The sequence below is a fragment of the Callithrix jacchus genome, chromosome X, assembly GCF_049354715.1.
Source record: "Callithrix jacchus isolate 240 chromosome X, calJac240_pri, whole genome shotgun sequence".
Taxonomy (NCBI): Eukaryota; Metazoa; Chordata; class Mammalia; order Primates; family Cebidae; genus Callithrix; species Callithrix jacchus.
Window position 1 is genome coordinate 112,128,103 of NC_133524.1, and position 22,920 is coordinate 112,151,022.

Consider the following 22,920-nt stretch of genomic DNA (forward strand, 5'->3'; position numbering starts at 1 on the left):
GAAACAGCCTTGCATCCCCAGGATGAATCCTACTTGATCATGGTGGATAAGCTTTTTGATGTGCTGTTGCAATTGGTTTTCCAGTATTTTATTGAAGATTTTTGCATCTAAGTTTATTTTGAATATTTGCCTGAAGTTGTCTTTTCTTGCTGAGTCTCTGCTGGGTTTTGGTTTCAGGATGATGTTGGTCTCATAAAATGATTTGGATTTTCCTCATAAAAGGATTCCCTCTTTTTGGATTGTTTGGAATAGTTTCAGAAGGAATGGTACCAGTTTCTCTTTGTATGTCTGGTAGAATTTGGCTGTGAATCCATCCGGACCAGGGCTTTTTTTGTGTGGTAGGCTTTTAATTGCTGCCTCAACTTCAGACCTTGTTATTTGTCTATCTGGGGTTTTGACTTCTTCCTGGTTAGGCTTGGGAGGAGGCAAGTGTTCAGGAATTTATCCATTTCTTCCAGGTTTACTAGTGTATGTGCATAGAGTTGTTTGTAACAATCTCTAATGATGGTTTGTATTTCTGGAGCTCCTGTAAAGCAGGCCTGGTGGTGATGAAATCTCTGAGTACTTGCTTGTTCACAAAGGATTTTATTTTTCCTTCACTTATCAAGCTTAGTTTGGCTGGATATGAAATTCTGGGTTGAAAGTTCTTTTCTTTAAGGATATTGAATATTGGCCCCCACTCTCTTCTGGCTTGTAGGGTTTCTGCTGAGAGATCTGTTGTGCATCTGATGGGCTTCCCTTTATCAGTAACCTGACCTTTCTCTCTGGCTGCCCTTATCATTTTCTACTTCATTTCAACCCTGGTGCATCTGACGATTATGTGCCTTGGGGTTGCTCTTCTTGCAGAATATCTTTGTGGTGTTCTCTGTATTTCCTGGACTTGAATATTGGCCTGCCTTGCTAGGTTGGGGAAGTTTTCCTGGATAATATCCTGAAGAGTATTTTCCAGCTTGGATTCATTCTCTCCGTCACATTCAGGTACACCTATCAAATGTAGATTAGGTCTTTTCACATAGTTCCATATTTCTTGGAGACTTTGTTAATTCCTTTTTACCTTTTTTTTTCTAATCTTGCCTTCTCATTATATTTCATTGAGTTGATCTTCGACCTCTGATATCCTTTCTTCTGCATGGTCAATTCAGCTGTTGAAAGTTGTGTATGCTTCGTGAAGTTTTTGTGTATTTTTTTTCGGTTCCATCAATTCACTTATATGCCTCTCTACATTGTTTATTCTCATTAGCATTTCATAAAGTCTTTTTTCAAGTTCTTAGTTTTGTTGCATTGGGTTAGAACCTGTTCTATTAGCTCACAGAAGTTTCTTATTAACCACCTTCTGAAGCCTGATTCTGTCAATTCATCACACTCATTTTCCATCCAGCCTTGTTCCCTTGCTGGTGAGGAGTAGCAATCCCTTGTAGGAGGAGAGGCATTCTGGTTTTGGGTGTTTTGATCCTTTTTGCACTGGTTTCTTCCCATCTTTGTGGATTTATCCACCTGTTGTCTTTGTAGTTGTTGACTTTCAGATTGGGTCTTTGAGTGTATGTCCCATTTGTTGATGATGAAGTTATTTCTTTCTCTTTGTTAGTTTTCCTTCTAATAGTCCAGCCCCTCTGCTGTAGGGCTGCTGAGGTCCACTCCAGGCCCTGCTTGCCTGGGGATCACCTGCAGCAGCTGCAGAACAGTAAGAGTTGCTGCCAGTTTCTTCTTCTGCTATCTTTGTCCCAGAAGGATACCTGCCAGATGTCAGTCTGAGCTCTCCTTTATGAGGTGACTCTTTGGATATACGGGGGTCAGGAAGCTGCTTGAGGAGACAGTTTGTCCTTTATAGGAGCTCAAGTGCTGAGCTGTGAGCTCCATTGTTCATTCAAACTGCTGGGTAAGTACGTTTAAGTCTGCTGCAGCAGAACTCATAACTGCCCCCCCCTTTTTTCCCCAGGTGCGCTGTCCTGGGGAATTAGGGCTTTATTTATGAGTTTCTGTTGTGCTGCTGGCTTTTTTCAGGGCCGCCCTGGCCAGCGAGGAGGCAGCCTAGTCCCTGCCTACAGAGGGTTTGCTGAGTTGCTGTGGGCTTCGCCCAGCTGCCATATGAACTTCCCTGCAGTCCTGTTTATAGGGGTGTAGTTAGAACTGCCTCAGCAATGGCAGCCCACCTCTATAATGGCGGACTCTCTTTATAGTGGTGGGCTGCCTTGGCAATGGCAGGCTGCGTCAGCAATGGCAAACTACCTCTGTAGTAATGGACTGCCTTGTTAATGGTAGACACCCCTCCCCCACAGAGCTGGACCATCCCAGGTTCAGCTGTGCTTGCTCTGAAACTCTCAATCCAGAGCATTTCCAATTGCTGTTTTTTTGTGGGGGTGGGACCAGCCTAGTTTGATCGCCTGGCTCCCTGCCTCAGAGCGTTTTTTTCTGTCTCCCTGGTGTTCCAGTCACCTGTCGAAAAGGCACTGGGATCTGTGTGATTTTTAGTGTGGCAACCCGCTGCACTGGCTGAACCAGCTGTGCTGAGATTCATGGCGCTTTTTTGCCCAGGAATCTTCTGGCCTGGCTCCCTTTTTCAGTCCCCTTTTTAATTAGATGAATGGGTGACTCTGTATCCCAGGAGCTCTAATCGCCAGCTAAAATGGCTCCCAGACCCGTGTATTTTGTATGGAGAGCCCCCGTGCCAGGTGCCAGCAAAACAGCCTTGCCAGCGAAAACAGCCCTGCCAGCCAAAACAGCCACAGGGGCCAAACCAGCCGTGCTGGTGACCCGTGGGGCTCCTCTGCCTGGGAATCTCCTGGTTTATGGGCAATAAAAATCCATCTGGAAATGTGGCATCCATTCACCCTCTGTGCTTTCACTGGGAGCTGCAATCCTGAGCTGCTCCTAATCAGCCATCTTCAATCTGAAAATTTTTAGGAATATTTGATGAAATATTCACAAATATTTATCATACATTTTTCCCTATTACTTCAATGTAATTGATTGGCTTTGTGAAGAAACTGGTGATATTTGAGAATTCTGAAGACTCATGGGGATGTATAATATCTGAGAAGAGATTAAAAATTTCTAAAGGAAAGAGATATAAAAATACAAAAAGAAAAATTTCATGGTCCCTAGAGTAATTAGTTTGATATGTGTAAAACGACCAAAATAAGCCAGGTGTGGTGGCTCATGCCTGTAATCCTAGTACTTTGGGAGGCCAAGTCAAGAGGAGTGATTAAGGCCAGGAGTTCAAGACTAGCCTGGGCAACAGAGCGAGACCCTGTCATAAAAATTATAAAAAGTCCAGAGTATATTTATATGAGTAAAGATATGTTAAGAGAAAATTTTTGCTAAGGTGCAACTCTTGAAATCTTGAGACAATAATCCAGGGTAAAAGTACATCAACACAATGTGGTGTAAGCAAAAGTTGTGAAGGGAAGTCAGGCTGATGAACATACTAGCATTAAAAGGTACTGGCAAAAGTGTTTATGTGATGTATGGAAATGGTAGTTATTTCTATTTTGGCATCAGGATGCCGAACTTTTTTTCTTAAACAGAGAGCTACACCTTCTGAAAATCACTTGTGTTACATTTAGGAGCACATAAATAAGTGTAGAAAGGAGGCCAACCATATCTAAGACAATGCAAAAATGATAAACTAGAACATCTGAAGGGCATTACTTTGTGTCACGAGTATGCAAAATCCACTTTTCTAGGTATTTCAAAGTTTACATTTTTTTAATTATAGTCACCCTATAGTGCTATGGAGCACTAGAAATGTATTTGTCCTATCTAGCTGTATTTTGTATCTGTTAACTAACCTTGTTACTCTGTCCTCTACCCTATCCTTTAGACTACATTTTTGTCAGTGCTCAACATGTAGCTTGTGCCTGCTGTGGGCTTGTAAGGCTCACCTGTGTTGCAAGAAATAGCTTAGATGAATGGTTCAGGACCCCTTTATTGCAAGCATTACTGGATGCATAATAGTGGCAAGTTTCCCTCCTTAAACACACACCAGTCTCATATAATGGAGGCAGTAGGAGATAAAGCATAATTGGGCAGGGCATGTCAGCCTTGGAGTAGGCAGGAAGGCAGCAAAGTGTACCTCCAGAGTCATCCACTGAAAAGGAAAGGAGAAGCCTGAATCAGGCTATTCATTGGCAAGAAGGTGTTGATTTTGGAGGTGGGGTATGGTGGGGGTGTGTAGCAAAAGGAGCAGAATCACAACTATTAAAATTTGTTCTGGGCACAAAAGGAAGCTTTGAGTGAGGTTACAAGCAATTTTAATGTGCAAAGCCTGTGATTTAACAATTATTTTGCTTTTCTGGGAAACTTTTCTCACCTCGCTTAAAGAGCCCAGTCGGCTGATTTTACTAAACTATCAGTTGTAAACAACAGCAAGTATGGGCAAGATGAGGCAAAGCAGGCAGAGGTGTGGTAGAAGACAGAGTCCCAGATACCTCGTGGGTGGGGCAGTTTATATAGACATACTTTGTAAGATGTTAGAGACTTGACAAATGGTGACACAATGCAGTTTAGTTATCCTAGAAGGGCCCATCAGCATCTATTCAGGCACCACTTCAATTATGCAAAGTATAGTTTAACTTATTCATGATAAAGTAACACAAAGGTGACCAGAGGTATGAATTATTATAAATCCTCAATTATCTCCCTTAGGAACATACATGAAATAAAACCTCTGATTAAAATGTAAGACTCAGCTTAGTATAAAAAAGAAATTATATATCCAAAGGAAAAGAAATTATTTTATCAAAAGACACTGGCACTCAGATGTTTACTGCAGCACTATTTACCATAGCAAAGACAGAATTAAACTAGGTACCCATGAATCCTAGATTCATGTTCTTTGTTAATTTGCTTGGAATAAAGGCCTTCTGCCAACTTGGAGGACAGCCTGAGGGAGGTGGAAGCCCATTACACCCTGCAGATGGAGCAGTTCAATGGGTTCCCGCTGTGTCTGGAGTCAGAGCTGACACAGACCTGGGCAGAGGCACACCACCAGGCCTAGGAATATGAGGCTCTGCTAAACATCAAGGTCATGCTGGAGGCTGAGATCACCAATTTCTGCCTGCTGGAAGATGGTGAGGACTTTAATTTTGGTGATGCCCTGGACAGCAGCAACTCCATGCAAACCATCCAAAAGATCACCACCCACCAGGTAGTGGATGGCAAAGTGTCTGAGACATTAAGCCAGCAGAAGCAGGGTACAATTTGGGAAGCAGGAGGCCAACAAAAACTTCAGAGATTAATAATAATAATAATAATAAAGGCTTTTGTTGCATCCATGTTGCTGCAAAGAACATCTTTTTCTGTGGCTTCTTAGTATTGCACAGTATATAAGTATTTCAGATACTACATGTACTCACTTATAAGTGGGTGCTAAACATTTGGTGAACATGGACATGATAAATTCTGGGAATTCTAAAAAAATGAAAAGACAAGCATTGAAAAATTAATTATCAGGTATGAGATACATTACTTGGACAATGGACTTATTAAGTACCCAAACCTCCACATCATGCAGTATACCTATGTTACCAATCTGCCATGCGTCCCCAAATCTAAAACAGAAATAATAAAATGCTTTATGATAAAAAAATTATAGCAACTTGGATTTTTTAGTCTCTCTTATTCCCTAATTCACTTTTCATTAATTTGTTTAATTATTTGATTTATCAAATATTAATTAAGCATCTGCTATGTACTAAAAATATGTGAGGCATTAGGAATACAAAAATAAATATTGATCAATCAAGTTTGGCCTTTGGAACTTTGCCCTAACAGAACAATCATATAAATACATTAATACTCATAAGTTAGTGTGATAGGCATTATGATGTGTAGAGTACTGGAGGTACAGAAAAAGGAGAACCAGGGAAAGTTTCCTGGAAGATTTTATGTTTAACTCCTAAAAGTTAAGAGCTAAGCAGATAAGAAAATGAAAAAAGATTAAAAATGTGGACTAATTTCAGGTAGAAGAAGCAGCATGAATAAAAGCACAGAATGAAACAGTGTGACACATTCAGGAAAATGCAAGCAGTTAAGTATGTAGGGCATATAGAAGGCAAATAGTGGAGAAACAGAAGTGAGGCTGGCAATGTTGTTAAAGATCTGTATGCTAAGTTTGTCCTTTACTTTTATTCTGAAATTAACAGATAACCATTGAAGGAAAGTGATATAATCAGATTTGCATTTCAGAAATTTTAAGTGGGATCTCTGTGGGAGAATGGATGGCCCAGGGCCAAACTATGACGTGATCTCATAAAATGATGTTGTTTATTTTATTGAAAAGGTAATGTCTTCAATCTTTCTTTTTTGTACTTCTTACATTTAAGATCTGGAATTACAGGACTTGGGTGAGGAAGAGGGAGAGTTAGGGTAAATGTTGATGTTATTAATGAAGAGAAAAATCATAGAATTGGAAGGGGGAATTCAGTCTGAGATGTGTGGAATTCACATTGTCTTTAGGTTATTCAAATAGGCATCCTGTACACACTTGGATATGAGGGCTTTGAGCTTGAGAGAGAGGCCTGGGTTGGAGAGGGCAATATTTAGGGATGGAATGCCGATGCTCCCTGAATTATGATGGGGCTATGTCTAAATCAACACATCATATGTTGAAAATATTATAAGTCAAAAATAAATTTAATACATCTATCCTACCAAATATCATAGCTTAGCCTCACCTATCTGAAATGTATTCAGAACACTTAGATTAGCCTATAGTTGGGTAAAATAATCTAACAGAAAGCCTATTTTCCAATGAAGTGTTGAGTATCTCATGTAATTTATTGAATACCATACTGGAAGTGAAAAACAGAATCGTTTTTCACTTTGAACCTGATACACATTTAGTAGAAACCGAAGTATGGCTTCTACAGAATGTGACCAAAGTATGTTTCTACTGAAGGTGTATCACTTTGGCACCATTATAATGTTGAAAAATCATAAGTTGAACCATTGTAAGTCGAGGACTGTCTGTAGTTGAAGTTTTATGTAAGTGCATGGGATCACAAGGGAGAATGTATAATATGAAAATAGCATAGAGTTGAGTTTGGAGTTCTGGGAAATAATAACAATTAGTTGGTAGGCAAAAGCAATGTTTTCAATAGTGGCTTAAAAGCAAGGTTTTCAAAAGTGGCTTAAAAAGACAGCCATATCTAAGTGTTGTGGCATGTGCTTGTAATCCCAGCTGCATAGGAGACTGAGGTGGGAGGACTGCTTGAGTCTAGGCATTCAAGACCAGCCAGAGTAACATACTGAGACACCTGCATTAAAAAAAGATGCAGCCAGTATTTTATTGAGGATTTTCACAACAATATTTATCAGGGATATTTGTCTGAAATTTTCTATTTTTTTTGTGTGTCTCTGCCAGGTTTTGGTATCAGTATGATGCTGGCCTCATAAAATGAATTAGGGAGGATTCCTCATTTTATACTGTTTGGAATAGTTTCAGAAGGAATGGTGCCAGCTCCTCTTTGTACTTCCAGTAGAATTCAGCTGTGAAGTGGTCTGGTCCTGGACTTATTTTGGTTGGTAGGCTATTAATCACTGCCTCAACTTCAGACCTTGTTTTTAGCCTATTCAGGGATTTGACTTCTTCTTGGTATGGGAGGATGTAAATGTCCAGGAACTTATCGATTTCTTCTAGATTTTCTGGTTTATTTGTGTAGAGGTATTTATCATATTCTCTGATGGTAGTTTGTATTTCTGTGGGATGAATGGTGATATTGCCTTTATAATTTTTTATTACATCTATTTGATTCTTCTTTTATTTCTTTCTTATTAGTATGGTTAGTGGTCTACCTATTTTGTTGCTCTTTTTCAAAAAACAACTCCTGGATTCACTTATTTTTTTGAAGGGCTTTTTTTGTGTCTCTATCTCCTTCAGTTTTGCTCTGATCTTAGTTATTGTTTTTTATTTTGCTGGCTTTTTAATTTGTTTGTTCTTGCTTCTCTAATTCTTTAAATTGTGACATTAGGGTGTCGCTTTTAGATCTTTCCTGCTTTCTCTTTTGGGCATTTAGTGCTATAAATTTCCCTCTACACACTGCTTTAAATGTGTCCCAGAGATTCTGGAACACTGTGACTTCATTCTCATTGGTTTCAAAGAACATCTTTATTTCTGCCTTCATTTCATTGTGCATCCACTAGTCATTCAGGTGCAGGTTGTTCAGTTTCCATGTAGTTGTGTAGTTTTGAGTGAGTTTCTTAATCCTGAGTTCTAATTTGATTGCACTGTGGTGTAAGAGACTATTTGTTATGATTTCTGTTCTTTTGCATTTGCTGAAAAGTGTTTTACTTCCAGTTATGTGGTAAATCTTAGAATAGGTGCACGGTGGTGCTGAGAAGAATGTATATTCTGTTGATTTGAGGTGGAGAGTTCTGTAGAAATCCTCAGTAAAATACTGGCAAACCAAATCCAAAGGCACCTCAAAAATCTTATTCATCATGATCATCCCTGGGATGCAAGGCTGGTTCAACGTACACAAATCAACAAACGTAATCCATCACATAAACAGAACTAAAGAAAAAACCACATGATTATCTCAATAGATGTAAAGAAGGCCTTTGACAAAATTCAACAGCTCTTCAAGCTAAAAACTCTCAATAAACTAGATATCGATTGAATGTATCTCAAAATAAGAAGAGCTATTTATGACAAATCCACAGCCAATATCATGGAATGGGCAAAAGCTGGAAGCATTCCCTTTGAAAACTGGCATAAGGCAAGGATGCCCTCTTTCACTTCTCCTATTCAACATAATATTGGAAGTTCTGGCAGGGGCAATCAGGCAAGAGAAAAAAATAAAGAGTACTCAAATAGGTGAAAATGAAGTCAAATTGTCTCTATTTGCAGACTAATGATTGTATGTTTAGAAGATCCCATCATCTTAGCCCAAAATCTCCGTAAGCTGATAAGCAACTTCAGCAAAGTCTCAGGATACAAAATCAATGTGCAAAAATCACAAGCATTCCTATACACCAATAACAGAGAGCCAATTCATGAGTGAACTCAAATTCACAATTGCTAAAAAGAGAATTAAATAGCTAGGGACACAACTAACAAGGGATGTGAAGGACCTCTTCAAGGAAAACTACAAACCACTTCTCAAGGAAATAAGAGAGGACACAAACAAATGGAAAAACATCCCATGCTCATGGTTAGAAAGAATCAATATTGTGAAAAGGGCCATACTGCCCAAAGTAATCTATAGATTCAATGCTATTCCCATCAAGCTACCATTGACGTTCTTCACAGAATTGGCAAAAAAAAAATCTTAAATTTAATATGGAACCAAAAAAGAGCTTGAATAGCTAAAACAATTCTAAGTAGAAAAAAAACAGCTGGAGGCATCACTCTATCTGTCTTCAAAGTATACTACAAGGCTACAGTAATCAAAACAGCATGGTACTGGTACCAAAAAGATATACAGATCAATGGAACTGAACAGAGGCCTCAGAAATAATGCCACACAGCTACAACTATATGATCTTTGACAAACTTGACAAAAACAAGAAATGGGGAAAGGATTCCCTATTTAATAAATGGTGTTGGAAAAACTGGCTAGCCATATGCAGAAAGCTGAAACAAGATCCCTTCCTCACACCATATACAAAAATTAACTCAAGATAGATTAAAGATTTAAATGTAAGACCTAAAACCACAAAAACCCTAGAAGAAAACCCAGGCAATACCATTCAGGGCATAGGCATGGGCAAAAAGACTTCATGACTAAAACATCAAAAGCCATGAAAACAAAAGCCAAAATTGACAAATGGGATCTAATTAAATTAAAGAGCTTCTGCATAGCAAAAGAAACCATCATCAGATTGAACAGGCAACCTACAGAATGGGCGAAAATCTTTCCAAGCTACCCATCTGACAAAGGGCTAATATCCAGAATATGCAAAGAGCTTAAACAAATTTACAGGAATAAAAACAAACAAACCCATCAAAAAGTGGGTGAAGGATATGAACAGATACTTCTCAAAAGGAGACATTTATGCAGCCAGCAAATATATGAAAAAAAGCTTTTAATCACTGGTCATTAGAGAAATACAAACCTAAACCACAGTGAGATACCATCTCATGCTAATTAGAATGGCAATCATTAAAAAGGAAGGAAACAACAGATGCTGGAGAGGATGTGGAGAAATAGGAATGCTTTTACACTGTTGGTGGGAGTGTAAATTAGTTCAATCACTGTGGAAGACAGTGTGCGATTCCTCAAGGATCTAGAAAAAAAATACCATTTGACCCAGCAATCTCATTACTGGGTACATCCCCAAAGATTTATAAATCTTTCTATTATAAAGACACATGCATACATATGTTTATTGTGGCACTGTTCACAATAGCAAAGACTTGAAATCAACCCAAATGCTCATCAATGATAGACTGGATAAAGATAATGTGGCACATATATACCATGGAATACTATGCAGCCATAAAAAAGGATGAGTTAATGTCCTTTGCAGGGACATGGATAAAGCTGGAAACCATCATTCTCAGCAAACTAACACAAGAGCAGAAAACCAAACACCATATGTTCTCACTCAAAAATGGGTGTTAAACAATGAGAACGCATGAATACAGGGAGGGGAACATCACATACAATGGCTTGTTGGGGTGTGGGGGGCTAGGGGAGAAATAGAATTAGGAGAAATGCCTAATGTAGATGACAGGATGATGGATGCAGCCAACCACCATGGCACATATATACCTATGTAGCAAACCTGCATATTCTGCTCATGTATCCCAGAACTTTAAGTCAAATAAAAGACAAAACAAACAAACAAAAAAACACAAAAAAAGGTACAGCCATAAGGATAGAATATAAGTCAGGGTGACTAGAGAAGGGAGTTTGGAGACATAGGAAACATTTAACATTGGGTAAATGTAACAGCCATCAAACAAGATAAGGGTAAACAATGCTTGCTGAATTTGGAAATGCGGAGGTCATAACCTTATAAAACATTTCAAAATGTTTTATATCAGAGGTAATGATATCAGTTACAAATCAGTTGTTAGAGGAGTAACTGGAAGACAGGAAAGTGAACAGGGGGAGTGTAGACTGCTCTTCAAGGAATTTGTCAGTGAGAGTGGCAGTAAATAAGATTGTAGCCAGTACTTGAGGTTGAAGGAAGATTGATTTTCTATGGAAAAGACTTGAGCATGTTCATATTTTGGGAGGAAAGAGGAGGTAACCACAGAGAAATATTGGATGTATAACAGATGGGACATGGGTGATAAAACAATTTTAAGGTTCAGGGACAGGAGGATGGACTGGACAATATCAAGTGCGCTTATGTGGGAAGACTTAGTCTTGGATGGAGGAGGGTCATTTGTCCCACCAAAAGATGAAGTAAGAGTGCATGGAAATTTAAGTAAATTTGCAGGTGGTGGAGGAACAAGCTGAGGAATTTCTCTCATCTGATGGCCTTGATGTTTTTCATATATCAGAAAGGAATGTTGACTCTGAAAGTGAGACAAGAAAAGGTACATTATATTGTTTGAAGAAAGAGGTTATTATTTGAAGTAACCACTGGGGGAATAGGAGAGGGTAATATTTAGGGATGTCAGGCTCAATGAAACTAGAATTGATGAGTTTGTAGTATAATCTTCACCAGCAGTGCCCATCACCCCGGAGAAGCTGAAATGATTAGATTGATCCAGGAATGAGGTTTGGTGAGCAGGTGTGAAAGAAGGACAAAGAAACAAAATAAATAAAAATTATTTTAAGGGAGGAAGCAGCATCATGAGCCATAAGAACAAAGTAGACCTGAAAAGGGGCTGATAAATTCAGAAAGTATGAAAAGAAAAAAGGGACTAAACAATTCGTGGAGAAGTAATCGTAGATTTATTGTCAATAAAGGCAGAGGTAGTTGTATTAATATGACACAACAAAACACAAACATAAAACTAAGATAGTGGAATTTATGATTTTGAAAGTAGAACATTTTTATTGCTGAAGTGGAGGTGAGACATTATTGAAACTAAGCATATCCAGCAACTGTGAGGCCAAGGAGTTAAAGTCATTCTGGTTAATGACAGAAGTGATGTAGAAAAACAGTGAACCTCAAAGTTCTTATTAACATAGAGGAGCATAAAGTAACAGTAACAAGGAGGAACAGAGCAGCGGTTCACAAATACAAATGCTACAGAGGCCTACAGGTGAGGGAAAGAAGCCAAATTTAACCTAAACCTCCTTAGGTTACCCCACCTAAAGGAGGCAACCACCACTCAGCTTCAGACGACAGTTACCATTTGGAAAAATGAGCCTAAAATTGCTAGAAATTTACATTTTTTAAGATAAATGGCAAATGCCTTTTAAAATGTGAAATTTCTTATTTTGAAATATTGGTAATTAATTTCTAAGGATACTGTGAGGGCCAAACAAAGCATCTCTTAAGTGTGAATGCAGCTCAACAGCTGCCAGTTTGCAACTATAGGATAAAAGTAGTATGCCCAAATGGCCTGAGACACAAAGCAGGAAAGACTTAAACAATGTTATCTTCACCCTTTCTTCTCTAGACTATGGCAGACATTACCAAATTGATCAGGTATGCTGGGCTTCAAGAGGCAAGTATAAGTCAGCTGTATTTGGCATACGAGGTGAAACCTTATTTGCCATGATGTTTCTATAATTTTCAAGAAAGTTTCTAAATCTTTGAACTTTCTTTGGTCTTTGTAAAAAGAACAGGCATGCTGTAATGTTTCAATTTAATTTTGCCCTCGCAGGATTTTCAGGTGGGCTTTCTTGTTGAATGGGTGCTTTGTATGTTTTCAGAAACCTCTTCACACCAGTAACTGTGTCTTAAAAATTTCCAGTAATGTGCTCAGAGGTCCTGAGTGGGAACTAGTGTAACGTTGAAGGTGAACAAACAAAACCTTTCATCTGTTCCCAGGTATGTCTGGCTTCTGGCAGCTTTGCCATTAATAGTTGAGAGCCTGTTTGCTGCCTGGAACACTGAAGGGTTGTTAAACAGCTCTCTGCCTTTTAAAAAGAGTGGGAGATGATTGGGAGGCTTCTAGACTGAGGCATGAATTAAAAATATCATGCATAAGTTTAGCTATATGGTTTATTAACTCATTTGCTGAAGTGTGTGCCTGATTTCTATTAAATCTCTTTATGCTCAGGCATTTTTGCTATTGAGTGATTTTTCTTTTGGATATTTAAATACCCAAAGAACTCATTCACATTCAAATTCCTCCTTTAACACATTTATCATTTCCTTTGGAAGTAAAACACTCTCTTTGTAAGAACTGTTTTCAGCTTCCCTCGCCCCCTACCCTGCACCCTCCTTCCCCCGCCCCACCTCCTCCCCTCCCTCTCAAAACTCTGCCAGCTGTTTCCATGGCCAATGTTGTAAGCCCCCAGGCCCGATTCACGTGGCAGGAGGGAAAGAAGAACAGCTGAAGCTGGAGTAGCGAACTGCCTGAGCTGCCAAAGTCCACTTGATTCTGACGCAATGCAACTGCATTCTCCGTTTTTAATATGTTCCTGTTCTACTTTTGGTTTTCCGGTCTCTGCCACTCTTCCTGCAGTCTCCAGCCTCTACCCACCCCTTAGTCCTTTAGGTTTCTGAAAAACAGACTATTCGGTTGACCCTGCAGGGCTTCCAATTTGCCTATTTTATCACGATGCACTGTTTCTCCCCATAATGCTCACACTTGCTCCTAAAATGCCTCTGGCTCTTCTCGTGAGCTGCTCTCCACGTATTCCTGTCTCTGGCTGCCTGCCTCACACAAACTGCCTCTTATTGCCTGTGGTGTGTCATGGGATCTGCTGATTTTTTTGTGGCACCTGAAACAATAGAAGCTGAAAAATCCATGACTTCTGTTTAACTGTGCTTCAGTTTTCCTTACTAGACATTACATGGTCAAAACTCTCAAACTAAACTCTTTAACCCAAGTACAGGTTTCTGGGTACATAGCACTGAGCAACCTGTACTTTAGTTAAATGTACTTTTTAGTTAAGATCAGTAAAAGTTACAATACATTAACACTTGCCTAGACATAGTGGGCCATCTTGTTTATGATGATTTCCAGATGAGAAGCCATTTTCTAGGTTGGAAGTAGGATGTATGTATGTATGTGTGTTGCCATAAGTAATATCTTGCATTCTAGCCTTCTGAATCATGACTTTATGATGAAAAAATAGATCTTTAGGCCGGGTGTGGTGGCTCACACTGTAATACCAGCCTCCTTCAGGAGGCTGAGGTGGGTGGATCACTTGAGGTTAGGTGTTTAAGACCAGCCTGGCCAACATGGTAAAACACCATTTCTACTACAAATACAAAAATTAGCAGAGCATGGTGGTTCATGCCTGTAATACCAGCTACATGGAAGGCTGAAGTGGGAGAATCGCTTGAACCTGGGAGGCGGAGGTTGCAGTGAGCCGAGATTGTACCACTGCACTCCAGGCTGGGGGACAGAGGAAGACTCCATTTCAAAAAAAAAAAAAATCTTTAAGGAATAATGATTATGTAACAAATTGAATAAATAAGCTTCTTAATTTTAATCTGCCATATTTTTGTTTCCTGAAGTGATACATATTATTGTCTATTAGCCTAAGAATTAAAACATTTCTGCCCTCATTAGATCATCTTGATTAATTTGCTTTTTATCTTCCTTGAGGTTGAATTCATTTGCATTTGATCTGATCTTTAGGATATGTCAACACTATGTCAAGTATTATAGATACCTTGAAATGTGAAAATAATTAACCATTAAAATTTTTATTATACATCTGGGAAACTAGCATAGTAATAATAATATAATAATAGTTGCCACTATGATTGAGCTTTTGCTATGTGCTTGACATTGCACTAAGAGCTTTATTTGTATTATCTAATACTGTCAACTGCCATTTAATGGCTTCTAATGTCATCCACATTTTACAGGTGGGAAAACTAAAATGCACAGAGATTTGGTAATGCATTCAAGGTCACAAAGCTAAATTAGTATCACAGTCTGAGCCTCTGAACATCAATGATTATCATTTCTCATAGCAATAACTTATGTTTAAAATCTGTTATTTACTTCTACACTTCCCTTCAAATTTAAATACCTCTTTTACAATCTCATGTGGTCATATTTAGATATATTATCTCTTCTTACTAAAATAATACATTCACATATAATATTATTCATCAGAGGAGGTTGCATTAGAGGTCAAAAAATTAACATATGGAACTAAAATGCCTGGGATTATATTTTAATTCTGCACTTATTTTCTGTGACTTTCAAAAAATTGCTTTCTCTCTCTGTGTTAGTCAATTTTGGATTGCTTTAAAGGAATAGCAGAGACTGGGTAATATATAAAGAAAAGCGGTTTATTCGAATCATGGTACTGCAGGCTGTACAAGCAGCATGGTACCAGCATCTGCTTCTGGTAAAGCCTCCGGAAGCTTACAATCATGCTAAAAGGTGAAGTGGAAGCACACATGTAACATGGCAAGAGAGGGAGCAAGAGAGTGAGAAGGGAGGTCCCAGACAGTTTTATTTTATTTTATTTTTTTGCCATTTTTATTTATTTATTTAAAATTTTTTATTGGATTTTAGGTTTTGGGGAACATGAGCAGAGCATGCAAGACAGTTGCGTAGGAACACACATGGCAGTGTGCTTTTCTTTCTTTCTCCCCTTCACCCACATTTGGCATTTCTCCCCAGGAGCAAGAGAGTGAGAAGGGAGGTCCCAGACAGTTTTAAAGAGTTGGATTACATGTGAACTCATAACCATGGGGAGGGTACCAAGACATTCATGAGGGATCTGCCCCATGGTCCACACACCTCCTACTCTGTCCAGCCTGCAGCCTTGGGGATCACATTTCAACATGAAGTTTGGAGGGGACACATATCCAAACCACATCACTCTCTGAACTTAGTTTTCTTAATTACATAATTAGTGTTAGCATTTAGTTCATTTGGAGTTTGTGAGGATTAAGTGAGATAACACATATAAATTACTTGCAGTAGTACCTTCATATAGTATGTGCTGAAAAATAGCTTAACATATAATTTATACTTTAAAAGTTCTATGTTATAGCTTGTTTATTTTTCTTTTGTTTCCATTCATTTATCTATTTATATACACATGTATTCATTCATCCACGTGTTCAATAATTCATTTTGCAAACCCATGTTGAGTACTCTGAGCAAGTCTTTTCCATCTATGATGTTAAACTCTGTGAAATCTTCTGGAGTCCACTTCTTTTAGTGGAATTCTTGCTTGAGCAAGAGTTTGTCCAAGAAAGGTTTTCATTAATTTCTAGAAGATTTGGATATTGCACAGGTCAAACGGCAATATAGGACATTCAAATTACAAAGGTATATATAGAGGACAATTTTTCATTTGCCACTTTTCTAGATACTGGCAAAGTTGTAGACACTTCAGACATCTAATTTTATGAATAACATTAAAAATGCTATACAGGAGGTAAACAGTCAACTCAAGTGCTATCATTCTTAAATTGTAGCTTCATTATGATCTAGACAATATTGGAAGAAGATGACCTTCTAATAGGATGGTAGAGGTTCTTATGAATCGTTGGTGTATATATATATATATATACACACAAGTGAGGGGCCTTGACCATGGAATTAGGCCTATGAACTAGGTCTACTTTTCAAACATGTGGGCTCTGGCACCAGACTAATGTTGTGGCCATTCATTGATTTAGATAAACCCTTCTGCATTCACATATGATAATATGTTACCAAGATCCCAGGAACCCTGGCCCAGAGGTGGCAAAATATTGGAGTCTGCTGGGAGATATTATTTGTACTAGTAGCAGATTTCTGATGTAAAGCAGAGAGCATGGGTTTTTAAGGATGAAATTGTGAGCCTCTGGCCAAGTGACACTAAGAATGAAGAGGAAATACAAGCAACTTGCAACAAATAGGTTTAGCTTCTTTAAAGTACTACCAAGCAGAGCTCTCTTGTGTTCACATGAGACTGGTTTTCACTGAATTGCTGTCAGCGTCTAACACCCCTAGTTGGATGGGTTCAGGTGTGATGGATTAGGGCTTGTTTAAAAAAGTTGCCAGATACCACTATGACTATTATTATTTCAATTTGAATAAACTACACTAATGTATTATATAGTCTGTTTGGGCTACTGTAACAGAATGCCATAGACATGGTAGCTTATAAACAACAAAAATTTATTTCTCAAAGTTCTGGAGTCTGAGAAGTATAAGATCAAGGCATTGCAGATTTGGTTTTTGGTGATGGCCCACCTCCTGGTTCATAGATGGCACCTTCTACCTGCATCCTCAAATGCAGAGGGGCAAAAGACTTATTTGTTCTCTCTTTTATATGGGCACTAATCCTATCAGTCACTTCCTAAGGGCCCCATCTCTTAATACCATCACACTGGGGGTCAAGATTTCAACATATAAACTTGGAAAGGGGCACAAACATTTTCTATAGCAGACATATAATACGATCACCTACTGCCCAAAACTACTTTGTACTAGTGGAAGGTGACATTGGTTAAGAGTAAGCCCAAATTCATTGTTGCACCTAGTGCTACCTCTGTCTGTTGTTCTCTTCCTTACTCTTTTTTTGGCCAGCTCCTACTGATCTTTCTTTCTCTTCTCTCTCTCTTTTTTTTTTTTGCTGGAGTGCAGTGGCACTGTCATGGCCCACTGCAGCTTTGAACTCCCTGAGTTTTGGTGGTTCTCCCACTACAGCCTCCCAAGTAGTTGGGACTACAGATATGCACCATCATACCTGGCTAATTTTTGTAGAAACAGGATTTCACCATGTTTTCCAGGCTGCTCTTAAACTTCTGAGCCCAAGTGACCCAGCTGCTTTGATCTTTCAAATCTTGGCTCAAAGCATTTCTTTTTTAGAGAAGTCATTCCTGATTCCCCAATCAAACATGTCTCTCATTATTGTTTTTATAATCCTGTTCATTTTCTTCACAGAACTCATTAAATGTCCTAGCCATATATTTGTTCATTTAATTATGTGATTCATCTATTAGATTTTTATTTATAAAACAGTAGATTTTGTTCAGCAATGTTTTGCTAATCAGTGTATGGCCAGTGTCTTACACAGTCCCTACTATGTAGAAGGACTTCAGTTGATATTTGTTGATTATTGATTGAGAAACATGCTCTTACATACTAATGGGAAATTGACAAGTACATAAATAAGTGCCGTAAAATGTTGATACTATGAGAGAAGACTGTATGAGGTAGGGTATCAAGGTCAAGAGTGGTCCCTTCTACCCTGGAGGTTAGAAATGGTTTATCTGGTGACGTAATGCTTGAGCTGATTCTAGAAAAATTAAAAGTTAATTTCGTAGATGCCTTAAAATTAATATAATTTGATAATTATTTATTTGGCTGCTCAGTGTCTCTCTGTATCAGATAGAACAACCCACCAACCCACTCAGCTGAACGTGCCATGGAGAGAGAAATTAAATCTGTTTTGTTTACTTCTTATACTCAACATTTAGCACACAGTAGGTGGTATATGAGGGGTCTTCAAAAAGTCCATAGAAAATGCATATCAGGAAAATACTATGCATTTATTTAAATTTTTTTGGCACCAACCTAAACTCAGACTACCTTATTGCAATATGTCTAAACAGGATTTAGTTTAAAGCACTAAGAAGTCTAACACCTCAGTTTGAAAAGAGCTCCTATCAGAACACCATGAATTCTGCAAAAATTAAAGCAAGAACAAACATCAAATTTATAGTGAATCTTGGTGAAAGAATGGTGAAGACATTGATGCTTCACAAAAAGCTTATGGAGACAATGTCTCAAGGAAATCAGTACATTACAAATGGGGAGCTTATTTTAAGAAGGGACAAGACAATACTGAAAATGAAGTTCACCACATAAATCATCCATATCAATTTGTGAGGAAAAAATTCATTTTATTCATGCCCTTGTTGAAGAACTGACAATTAACAGCAGAAAAAAATGGCCAGTACAATAGCACCTCAATTGATTCAGGTCACACAATTCTGACAAAGATTAAAGCTGAACAAACTTTCTATTTGATGGATGTCAAAATAATTGTGACTAGGTCAGCTGCACATAAGAGCAAAGCTTTTAGTGAAAATTTTAATGTGAGGTCAATATCCTCAAACTTTTCTTCAACAGGAGATAAAACATAGCTTTACCAATATAATCCGAAGACAAAACACAATCAAAGCGATAGCTACCAAAAGGTGGAAGGGATTCAGTCAAAGCAAAAGTGGAGAGCAAAGATTATAAAAACAGTTTTTTGGGGGATGTGCAAGGCATTTTGCTTGTTGACTTTCTGCAAGCCCAAACAACAATAACATCTATTTATTCTGAGAAAGTTTGAGAATGTTACATTGTACCTGAGTCAATTATGCTTATGAGTTTACTATAGCCTGTAGCATGGAATTCTTTAGGTCAGGATTCTAGTGATAAGAATTATCAAAAGTCACTGTGAAGTGGTTGATTAGAAAATTGTGATTCCAAAACTTGCCTCTTTCTAGATAAGCATAATTCTAGAAGTTTGAATGAGTCTAAAGTAGTGTCTTGTGTGTCTAGGCCGAGTGAGGCTGAGGCAAGATTTATCCAGGGACAATTACAAAAGAAAGCACCTTATGTCCCTGGAGAAATTAAAATTAAAAAACAGGTAAGCCAGCCAGTGTGTACATCAATGCATAGAATGAGATAGAGAGAGGATGCAGGTATTTCTTCTTTTGCTCAGTAAATACTTATCACATTTTTGTATTTGCAGAGGCTACAGAGGTATATAATACAGATATAGTTGTATATCTGTATATACAATTATATAATACAGCTATAGTTGTATATCTGTATTATATACCTCTGTATCCTCTGCAAATAGAAAATGGTACTTACACTTTTGTGAGAGAGTGAGACAGAAACTGGGAAAATCATTAAAAATTTGAAGCTTGAACTAATTTACACTCCCACCAACAGTGTAAAAGTGTTCCTTTTTCTCCACATCCTCTCCAGCATCTGTTGTCTCCAGATTTTTTAATGATCGCCATTCTAACTGGCGTGACATTGTATCTCAATGTGGTTTTGATTTGCATCTCTCTGATGACCAGTGACGATGAGCATTTTTTCATATGATTGTTGGCCTCATATATGTCTTCTTTCGTAAAGTGTCTGTTCATATCCTTTGCCCACTTTTGAATGGGCTTGTTTGTTTTTTCCTGTAAATCCGTTGTGGAAGACAATGTGGCGATTCCTCAAGGCCTTAGAAATAGAAATTCCATTTGACCCAGCAATCCCATTACTGGGTATATATCCAAAAGACTATAAATCATTCTACTATAAGGACACATGTACACGAATGTTCATTGCAGCACTGTCTACAATAGCAAAGACCTGGAATCAACCCAAATGCCCATTGATAATAGACTGGATTGGAAAAATGTGGCACATATACACCATGGAATATTATGCAGCAATCAGAAATGATGAGTTTGTGTCGTTTGTAGGGACATGGATGAATCTGGAGAACGTCATCCTCAGCAAACTGACACAAGAACAGAAAATGAAACACCGCATATTCTCACTCATAGGCGGGTGATGAAAAATGAGAACACACGGACACAGAAAGGGGAGTACTAAACACTGGGGTCTATTGGGGGGAAAAGGGGAGGGCCAGTGGGAGGGGGAGGTGGGGAGGGATAGCCTGGGGAGAAATGCCAAATGTGGGTGAAGGGGAGAAGGAAAGAAAAGCACACTGCCATGTGTGTTCCTATGCAACTGTCTGACATGCTCTGCTCATGTACCCCAAAACCTAAAATCCAATAAAAAAAAATTTGAAGCTTGAAAAGCTTAGAGGAAAGCAGTAGGTGGAAAGTATAGAGCAAATCCTTGAGATGCAGCATTATGATTATAGATAAGGCTTATAGGTCATGATTCTTTGACTTCGTCTTTGGAAGGAAAACTGGCAAGAATTACAAATGAGTTTCAACAATAATAATTATAGTTACCATTTATTAAGATCTATATGTAGGAGGCATTTTCCTAGGTACCTCATATACATGTGAGATCTACCTGTGAAAATGTATTATTTCAATTTTGCAGATAAATTAACTGTGGCTCAGACTGGTTGAATAGTGGCCCTAGATCAGTCAGCTGCCAATGGCAGATATGGGATTCAAACATGGATTTTTATTTCAAAATCAGATTATTTTAGAAATGATGTGCTGACTCACAAAACATATAAATAAATTTCAATGCAGCTGAAAAGATATTGAACACCTTTAGTTATCAAATAAATAAAAATAAAAATCACAATGAGATAACTTACTATGGTTTGAATGTTCGTCCCCTCCAGAACTCAGGTTGAAATTTAACAGCTATTTTAACAGTATTAAGAGGTTGGACTTTAAGAGGTGATTAAGTCATGAGGGCTCCATGCTCATGAGTACAATTGGTGATGGTATGAAAGAGTCAGCCCTTTCTCACCCTGTCTTAGTTCTTCTACTTCCATGTGAGGAACAGTGTTCCTCCCTACTGGAGGATGCAATGTTCAAGATACCATTTTAGAAGTGAATACCAGACTCTTACCAAATACCAAATCTGCCTGTGTTTTGTTATTGGACTTCCAAGCTTCTAGAACTGTAAGAAACATATTTCTTTTCTTTAGACACAGTCTCAAGTATTGTGTTTTAGCAACACAAAGTGGACTAAGATATAATTTCAGACTCATTAGAATGGCAAAAATTTAAAACCTGACCGTAACAAGTATTTTTTGAGTTATGTAGCAATTGGAGCACACATATACTACTGGTGAATGTGTACAATGGAACAACCACTTTGTAAAACAGTTTGGTAGTTTTTTTACAAAATTAAAAATACACTTACCATATAACTTATCAATTCTACTCTGAGTTATTTACTCAGGATAAATAAAGTATATGTCCACACAAAAATGTGCCTATAAATGTTGGTAGCATTTTTTTCCCCATAATAGTGCCAAACTGAAAACCACTGAAATTTCTTTTAACAGGTATGTGGTTAAACAAAATGTTATATATTCATACAATGGAATACTCCTCAGCAATAAGGAGTGAAATGTAGATGCATGCAACAACACAGATGTATGAAAAGCATTGTGTTAAGCAAAAAAAGCTAACCTCAAAAAAGCACATGCTGTGTGATTTCCTTTATGTGTATTAGTTCATTTTTACAATGCTGATAGAGACATACCTGAGACTGGTAATTTATAAAGAAAAAGAGGTTTAATAGACTAGTAGTTTCACGTGGCTGAGGATGCATCACAATCATGGTGGAAGGTAAAAGCCACATCTTACATGGTGGCAGGCAAGAGAGGATGAGAGCCAAGCAAAAGGGCAAACCCCTTATAAAACCATCAGATCTCATAAGACTTATTCACTACCATGAAAACAGTATGGGGGAAACTGCTCCCATGTGCCAATTGTCCCCCACTGGGTCCCTCCCACAACATGTGGGAATTATGGGAGCTACAATTTAAAATAAGATTTGGGTGGGAACACAACAAAACCATATCACCAAGAGAAAAATATATGTCCACACAAAGATCTGCATACAAAATTTGATAGCATTTTTTTTTGCCCCATAATAATGACAAATTGGAAACCACTCAAATTTTCTTCATCAGGTTTATGGTTAAAAAAATGTGGTATATTCATACAGTGGAATACCCCTTAGTGATAAGGAGGAGTAAACTGTAGAGATATGCAACAACACAGATATATGAAAAGCATTGTGTGAAGCAAAAGAAGCTAACCTTAAAAAAGCATGTTGTGTGATTTGTTTACATGAAGTTTTAGAATAAGAAAAACTAATTTATATTTGTAGAAATAAGATTAGTGTCTCCCTGTGTGGGTGTGACTGACTGCAAAGAAACATGAGTATGAGAGTTATTTTTTTCATATTGGTGATAGAAATACTTTACA